This window comes from Triticum dicoccoides, chromosome 3A (assembly GCF_002162155.2).
Source record: "Triticum dicoccoides isolate Atlit2015 ecotype Zavitan chromosome 3A, WEW_v2.0, whole genome shotgun sequence".
NCBI lineage: Eukaryota > Viridiplantae > Streptophyta > Magnoliopsida > Poales > Poaceae > Triticum > Triticum dicoccoides.
This window is the reverse complement of record NC_041384.1, coordinates 378,760,731-378,769,642: the sequence shown is the minus strand read 5'-3', so window position 1 is coordinate 378,769,642 and position 8,912 is coordinate 378,760,731.

The window sequence follows — 8,912 nt, the reverse complement described above, 5'->3', positions numbered from 1 at the left end:
GAGAGGAGGCCCAAGCGGGGCGCTGGAGATGGCGAGGCTGGACGAGGCCCACGCTCGTCGTCCTGCGCTCGAAGACAAGAGGTGAAGCAGGCAGGGCTTGGCGCAGTGGCTTCAGACGAAGCAAGGCGCAGCAGCGGCAGGTCTTGGCGAGGACGCTGGCGGCGGCGAGCTTGCGGGCACGCAGAGGGAGGTCGAAGACGGCGGGCTAGCGTCGGATCTGGACGGTCGCGAAGTAGGGCGGGGCCGTCCTGCTCGTGCAGGGGCGAAGCAGAGGAGGCGAGCAGGGCGCTGGTGGCCGGGAGCAGAGCGAAGGGGCGACGAGGTCTTGGGCATGGGGAAGCTCGGATCGACCGGATCCAGGGCGCGGGACGAGGGAAATGGATGGATCCGGCGAGGCAGGGCATCCATGGCGCAGACGAAGCTCCTCCTGTTCGTCCTGTACAGAGAAGAGAGAGAATGGATGAGAGGCAGAAGAAGCCACAGGAGGGAAAAATGGAGGGAGGATGAACGAGGGAGAGAGCACGGGGTCGGCCTGGTGGTGGCTTCGGTCGCCGACGAGGGAAGTGGCTCAGGGTCGACGGTGGGAGCAGCAACGAGGCAGCGGGGTGCTCGGGCAAGACCGAGACCAGAAGGAGGAGGCGAAGGGGATTGAATCAAAGAAAAACAGAGGAGGCACTAGATTGGGCGATGAGGATCCCAAGGAAGATGCGGCGGCGGCTGGGAGGATGGGACATCTCTCCTCAAATTTAGGGTTGGACTATATATATACATTAAGTGGATTAGGTTAGGGGCTACCTCATCCCTACGATCGTAATCGTACGGTCGCGAATAAAATAGTTAGAGAGCCCAATTAACAAAACGGAGATGTTTTATAGATGTTTGGGGATGTTCCGGACCCATTGGTGACGACCGCTCGGGTCGGGTCCGGGACAATTTCGGACGCGCACGTGAGGGGTTCGATGCACTGTGCAGAGAGGGTTTCAGACCGTGCGGTCGCATCGGACAACTCCGGAAGCGAAGAGGGGAAGGAGGATGGACTAGGTGGGCTGCGTAGACGGTCTCGAGCTGAGAGAAGAGAAGAGAGGGAGGCTCGGCGACTGTTTTCGGAGACCGAAAACACCCGACGTTTTGACCGACTATATTGTCGCTATAGTTAACGGTTGGGCTATCAAACGGACTCCGAACGCGATGAGACTTGGCAGGCGGCCTACCTACAACATAAAAACACCGCATGCCAACTTTCATCCCATTACGAGAACATTTTCCGGCCACTTATAAAATACTATTTCGGACATGCCGCGGGCGCGTGCAAGTGTGGTTCGGCTCAGAACGGACAACAATGAGGACGAGGAGACCGGGACGGATGCAAGTTTTGAAAACATGATGATGCAATGCGGATGATGACATGACAAGATTCAACACGCAATCAAATGACAAGGCAACAACAGCAAATACCTGGAGGACGCCTGGCATATCGGTCTCGGGGCGTTACAACACTCCACCACTACGAGAGGATCTCGTCCCGAGATCTAGAATGGCACCGGAGGGACAACGGAAAAAGAAAGAGAATAGGTAAAACTAAGTTACTCCTTTGACAAACGAGTGAAACCAGAGAACCTTGAGAGGTTGAACAGATCGAAATAAAGAATGCCACGAAGAAGAAAAAGTTGAAAGCACTCTGGTAGGAAAGAGTAACAAGGGAGAACAAATTCGAACAGCACTCCGGTTGAAAAGAGAAGAAATTGAATAAGAACTTGATAAGATGAGAAGATACTTGATGACATTACAAAACACTGCCTCCGGAACTATTAAATAAATGGAACAAGGAGTAAGAAATATCTCAGACAGCACTCCGGTTGAAAGAGATGCAAGGCTTAATAAGGGAAAAGAACTTGAGCAGAATGGCACACAATCCGGTTAAAGGATAAGCACGAAAAGAACATGATTTTTGACACACGAGATGATGGTTGAAAAGAGCAACATCACAATGCCTTCGGAACGAAAGAATAGAATATAGATAATTGGAAAAGAATGGAGAAGAAAATGCCATCTTATGCCACAAAAGAGCTTGAGAAGGCATCCTTAGGAAACGGGTCGAGCGGAGTTGTTGGAAAACCAACAACGAAAGGATAAGCTTGATATGGTCTTGTGGAGTACATATCAAATTAAAAGATGAAAACCTGCCACTCACGGGAAAGAATTTGATTGGCAAGAACAAGGAGACGAGAAACTTATTTCATCTGGAGGATAGATGAAAAACTTGGATCATTTATAAGCACCATAAAAAGCAACAAACCTTAGGGAAGGCTTTAGGTGGAATATAACCCAAGGTAACTCCAATGACGAGATTAATGGATTTAAAATACCTCATTCTTAACAATATGTGAATCATGAAGCATGAAGTCAAATTATCAAGAATGACATAATACCACCTCCAATGATACGGAAGAAAGAATTGAACTCCGGATTGCAAGATGAGAAATGCTTGAGCTCCTTTGAAAAGAATCTTAATGAACACTTGGAGAAGGAATTATTTCTTTGATGAACCATCATGTAGCACCTTGATGAAGTACTCTGGTAAACAAAAGGATGACGAAAAGAAAGGGAAGTTGAAAATACAAGGTGAAACCTTGTAATGATTTAGATGGATCTCCGTGATGATATAATTGAGAGAACTTGGAACTCTGGGAAAAGAGAGATGAACCAAGTGAAACCGAGAATTTGATGAGCCTCCGTAATAAGTAATTGAATATACTCGATGAAACAAGGATAATAATTACATTATGCTTATCCTTCACCAATTAAATTGATGACAATCAACAGATTCGACATATTACTTATTCTCGTAGAAAAGATTAAGAGAGATATAACATAAACTTGAGAAAATCTTCAACACACCACCGGTAGAATTGAAATAACGAATAAGTTGATGAGGAAGAGAAATCTTGAACAAACCACCGTAAGAATTAAAATAAACGAAGAAAAGATAAATGAACACCGGGAAGAATTATAAAATGAACAGAGATTGAGAGGATTTAGAAACATGAGAATGAAGAGATCACGAGCCGATTGAAGATCACTAGAACGAAGGACCGGTAAAATAGGAGAATGATAACTGACAGCTGAGAATGAATAAACATGAAATGATGGACTCTGGGTAATCAAACTGAGAAGACTCTTGAATTGCTCCGGATAGGTGAAAAGAATTCTCACAATCAAAACAATTATGAGAGGATGGCCTCGATTTAGAACCATGAATCTCTGAGAGAACGGATAAGATATGGAGGTAAAACTCTTCTTCGGTCTTCAAATGACGAAGAAAAAAAACACCACCAAGAATTATTGAGACACTCCGGGATGATTAAAAGAGGAGAGGTTGAGCCAACGATGAAAAGAATTTGAAAAATCTTGAAGAAATACATTTGACTGATGATAATTCATTCTTACGTCAAACTTTGACAAGAAATTTGAGGATATCTCCGGGAAATAAGAAGAGTCAGGTAAGATCCTGGGAATAGACCTGTGGGTTAGGGCCCACTCAAAAGATACACCGTAGAATGATTTGAAGGAGAGATTGCACTGGTTGAATAGAAAGACTTGAATGAGGGAACGTCCTCGAAGATATGTTTGAATGGATCTTGAATGAAAAGACGAGCCTTCAGAGATATCTTCAGCACTCCAGAACAATTGAATAGTGAGAAGCGGATGATTAAGAGGTGCACCGGCATGAGACAACATTTAAAACAAGGAAAGGAATATGATCAACAAAGCTTGAATTGAATCCACTAGAGAAGAAAAGAATGACGAATGATGAACTTGAAGCTCCGTTAGGATCTTCATGAGAATCACCGGATAAAAATATTGACGGAAAAGGATGGAGAGACTTCACAAGAGTAAAAGGATACTTGATTAAGATATATGAGTCCTTGAAGAAACAAGGGTGGGAGGGTGGGAAAACAAAGTCAACTTGGAGACGAATGAAACAAACACCGTTGAGAAGAAGTGATAATTGATCTTGCGGAAGTTGAAATGATCGGATCCACTTGAAAAGAAACACACCGGTTGACAAGAAATTGAAATGACAAACTCGATGATCGAGAAGGAGTAGTATTCACATCGAAGTATGAGAACACCATTTTGGGGGAAGGTATGGAATCAACATTTGCCATTGAAGCAACTCGAATACCACAGCTCAAAACGAAACAAAAGATTGGCTTACAAAATAAGCCGGAACAAGCATATGATAGAGATTTTGTCCGAAGTTTTCGTGGTGGGGCCTACACGGGCTCGATCGTACAGCACCATCATGTACAAGGCAATGCACATGACATACGAAGCGTCCCCGAGTCGGCATAGCCAAGGACTCTTTAAGACACAATGAGACCACTGTAAAATCAACCGTGAATAGGCGGACCACTAGACGTCGAACCCCAATTTCATATCATACATCTGTCGGAAAGATATCCTAAGAGCTATTTGAATTCCCACTTATAAACTCCCGAAACTTTCCGGTTATGCAATCAGGTGTTGGGGATACAGGGGAAGCATAATATCTCACCCAAACTAACAAATCCTACATCCAGCTGTATCCATCCTTCAACACATAACCAAGAAACCTTCGGAAATCGTCTACCTCAACCTTCGAAAAGCATATGTTATACAAGTTATGGCAATACTCCCGAACTGCCGCCCCAGTACTGGGTGGCGTCGAGGTTATCTCACCAACGAAATGCATAAAAGAGATTTTCGATGTCGGCGTACTAAACTCAGGTGTTCCAGAACTGCAACGATAAAATTGTGACGACAACACCTCGGAGCTCAACTCCCCGGGACACTGCCACAACCCCTAAATGACAGGAGGCACCAAGAACAATGTTCTCGTCACAAAACCATCGGAACGATTCCAAGATACCCGCGTGATCCTAAATTTTTTTAGTGAAATTTGAGAAGAGAAGAGTCAAAACTCTACGTCAGGATGCCTTACCAGAGCGATGGAGGGACTGGGGAGTAAAAAGAATTCCTAAACTCTCCGATATATAATTCCTAAATGACTCAAAACATTTTTCTAGACTCAACTCGTCAGCTAATTCGATCAAGCAGTGGGGGCTCCTAAGGTCGGGGAAGGCTCTGATACCAACTTGTAACGCCCTCGATGCGGCTATATCTCCCACGTGTCGAAGCACGACTTAGAGGCATAACCACATTGAAAGCAATGTCGCAAGTGAGGTAATCTTCACACAACCCATGTAATACATAAGGGAAAGATACATAGTTGGCTTACAATCGCCACTTCATATAATACATGAATAAAGCATTACATCACCCAGATACAATCAAGTCCGACTACGGAACCAAAACAAAAGAAGACTACCCCAAATGCTACACATATCCCCGATCGACCCCAACTGGGCTCCACTACTGATCAACTAGAACGAAACAACACAAAGGACAAGATCTTCATCGAGCTCCTCCTGAGCTTGGTTGCGTCATCTGCACGGACTCATCGGCACCTGCAAGCTGGTTTTGAAAGTATCTGTGAGTCACGGGGACTCAGCAATCTCACACCCTCGCGATCAAGACTATTTAAGCTTATAGGTAAGGTAAAGGTATAAGGTGGAGCTGCAGCAAGCGACTAGCATATATGGTGGCTAACATACGCAAATGAGAGCGAGAAGAGAAGGCAAAGCACGATCGATAAAAGTATGATCAAGAAGTGATCCTAAAACAACCTACGTCAAGCATTACCCCAACACCGTGTTCACTTCCCGGACTCCGCCGGAAAGAGACCATCACGGTAACACACGCGGTTGATGCATTTTAATTAAGGTCAACTTCAGGTTTTCTACAACCGGACGTTAACAAATTCCCATATGCCCATAACCGCGGGCACGGCTTTCGAAAGTTCAAATCCCTGCAGGGGTGTCCCAACTTAGCCCATCACAAGCTCTCACGGTCAACGAAGGATATTCCTTCTAGCGGGAAGACCCGATCAGACTCGGAATCCCGGTTACAAGATATTTCGACAAGGTAAAACTAAACCAGCAGCACCGCCCGAATGTGCCGACAAATCTCGATAGGAGCTGCACATATCTCATTCTCAGGGCACACTCGGATGAGACATCCTACGAGTAAAACCAAACCTCAAGTTGCCCCGAGGTGGCCCCGCAGTCTGCTCGGTCGGACCAACACTCAGAGGAGCACTGGCCCGGGGGGGGGGTTAGAATAAAGATGACCCTTGAGTCTGCAGAACCCAAGGGAAGGTGGTAGGTTGTTAGTGCAAATGGTAAAACCAAGGTTGGGCATTGCTGGAGGAGTTTTATTCAAGGCGAACTGTCAAGGGGTTCCCATTATCACCCAATCGCGTAAGGAACGCAAAATCCGGGAACATAACACCGATATGACAGAAACTAGGGCGGCAAGAGTGGAACAAAACACCAGGCATAAGGCCGAGCCTTCCACCCTTTACCAAGTATATAGATGCATTAATTAAATAAGAGATATTGTGATATCCCAACAATTAAACATGTTCCAACAAGGAACAACATCCCATGTCCCAACAAGGAACAAACTTCAATCTTCACCTGCAACTAACAACGCTATAAGAGGGGCTGAGCAAAGCGGTAACATAGCCAATCAACAGTTTGCTAGGACAAGGTGGGTTAGAGGCTTGGTTCAACAATATAGGAGGCATGATAAGCAAGTGGTAGGTATCGCAGCATAGGCATAACAAAAGAGCGAGCAACTAGCAAGCAAAGATAGAAGTGATTTCGAGGGTATGGTCATCTTGCCTGAAATCCCGCAAGGAAGAAGAATGAGTCCATGAAGAAGACAAATGAACGAAGTCAAACAAATCCTCACAACACGACGTTATTGGAACCAACCCAAAGAAGTAATACTGGAAAGGAGCACACAACATAGTAAACAACCAACACATAATCATGGCATGATGCACAATCAAGTATGATGCATGTCCGGTTTGAAGAGGCATGGCATGGCAAAATGCACAAGCAACCCTACAAATTAAGTGGAGCTCAATATGCAACGAGTTTCATATTGACGAAACACCACAACAAGTTATTTAGTTCGATCTCGTTTATGTACCCAACAATATTAAATATTGTTAAACATGGCAAGAGGGTGAAGCAAAAGAAAACTACCTATCTAGGCAAGTTTAAATGAGGCCGGAAACAACGAACAACAATTCCGGTAAATCCCCATGTGCATATATTAGGTTTGGTCCTGTTCTGCCCTAAACCATATTTTATAGTTATTAAACATGCAAGATGATGCCACCATGTTAAACTAGGCAAAATTCTACCCCATTAACATATAAAGTTTGTTAAAAACGAAGCTACGGTTATTTAGTTATGAATTAAACCATTTTAGCATGGCATATGGACAAAGTTACACAAACATCATTTTAAACATTTTAAACATGGGTGAAAATGACATATTATGAAACTATATGAAATTCTAAGCATTTTACATATTTAAACCATTTTAATCCGAAGCACGGTTCAAGAGTTATTTATGCATGAACATGGAGGGGTAATCTGTAAATATGCAGTACTCTGGATAATTGGACAAATTCACAGAACGAGAAAAGAAACATGATCGGGATGAATCCAGCTGGGCCAATAGTTCAGGTGGCTGCTCACATCGGGCTGAGGCCTTGGAGAGGAGGCCCAAGCGGGGCGCTGGAGATGGCGAGGCTGGACGAGGCCCACACTCGTCGTCCTGCGCTCGAAGACAGGAGGCGAAGCAGGCTGGGTTTGGCGCAGTGGCTTCAGATGAAGCAAGGTGCAGCAGCGGCAGGTCTTGGCGAGGACGCTGGCGGCGGCGAGCTTGCGGGCACGCAGAGGGAGGTCGAAGACGGCGGGCCAGCGTCGGATCTCGATGGAGACGAAGCAGGGCGGGGCCGTCCTGCTCGTGCAGGGGCGAAGCAGAGGAGGCGAGCAGGGCGCTGGTGGCCGGGAGCAGAGCGAAGGGGCGACGAGGTCTTGGGCATGGGGAAGCTCGGATCGACCGGATCCAGGGCGCGGGACGAGGGAAATGGATGGATCCGGCGAGGCAGGGCATCCATGGCGCAGACGGAGCTCCTCCTGTTCGTCCTGTACAGAGAAGAGAGAGAATGGATGAGAGGCAGAAGAAGCCACAGGAGGGAAAAATGGAGGGAGGATGAACGAGGGAGAGAGCACGGGGTCGGCCTGGTGGTGGCTTCGGTCGCCGACGAGGGAAGTGGCTCAGGGTCGACGGTGGGAGCAGCGACGAGGCAGCAGGGTGCCCGGGCGAGACCGAGACCAGAAGGAGGAGGCGAAGGGGATTGAATCAAAGAAAAACAGAGGAGGCACTAGATTGGGCGATGGTGATCCCAAGGAAGATGCGGCAGCGGCTGGGAGGATGGGACATCTCTCCTCAAATTTAGGGTTGGACTATATATATACATTAAGTGGATTAGGTTAGGGGCTACCTCATCCCTACGATCGTAGTCGTAGGGTTGTGAATAAAATAGTTAGGGAGCCCAATTAACAAAACGGAGATGTTTTGTAGATGTTTGGGGATGTTCCGGACCCATCGGTGACGACCGCTCGGTTCGGGTTCGGGACAATTTCGGACGCGCACGTGAGGGGTTCGATGCACTGTGCAGAGAGGGTTTCAGACCGTGCGGACGCATCGGACAACTCCGTAAGCGAAGAGGGGAAGGAGGATGGACTAGGTGGGCTGCGTAGACAGTCTCGAGCTAAGAGAAGAGAAGAGAGGGAGGCCCGGCGACTGTTTCCGGAGACTGAAAACGTCCGACGTTTTGACCGACTATATTGTCGCTATAGTTAACGGTTGGGCTATCAAACGGACTCCGAACGCGATGAAACTTGGCAGGAGGCCTACCTACAACATAAAAACACCGCATGCCA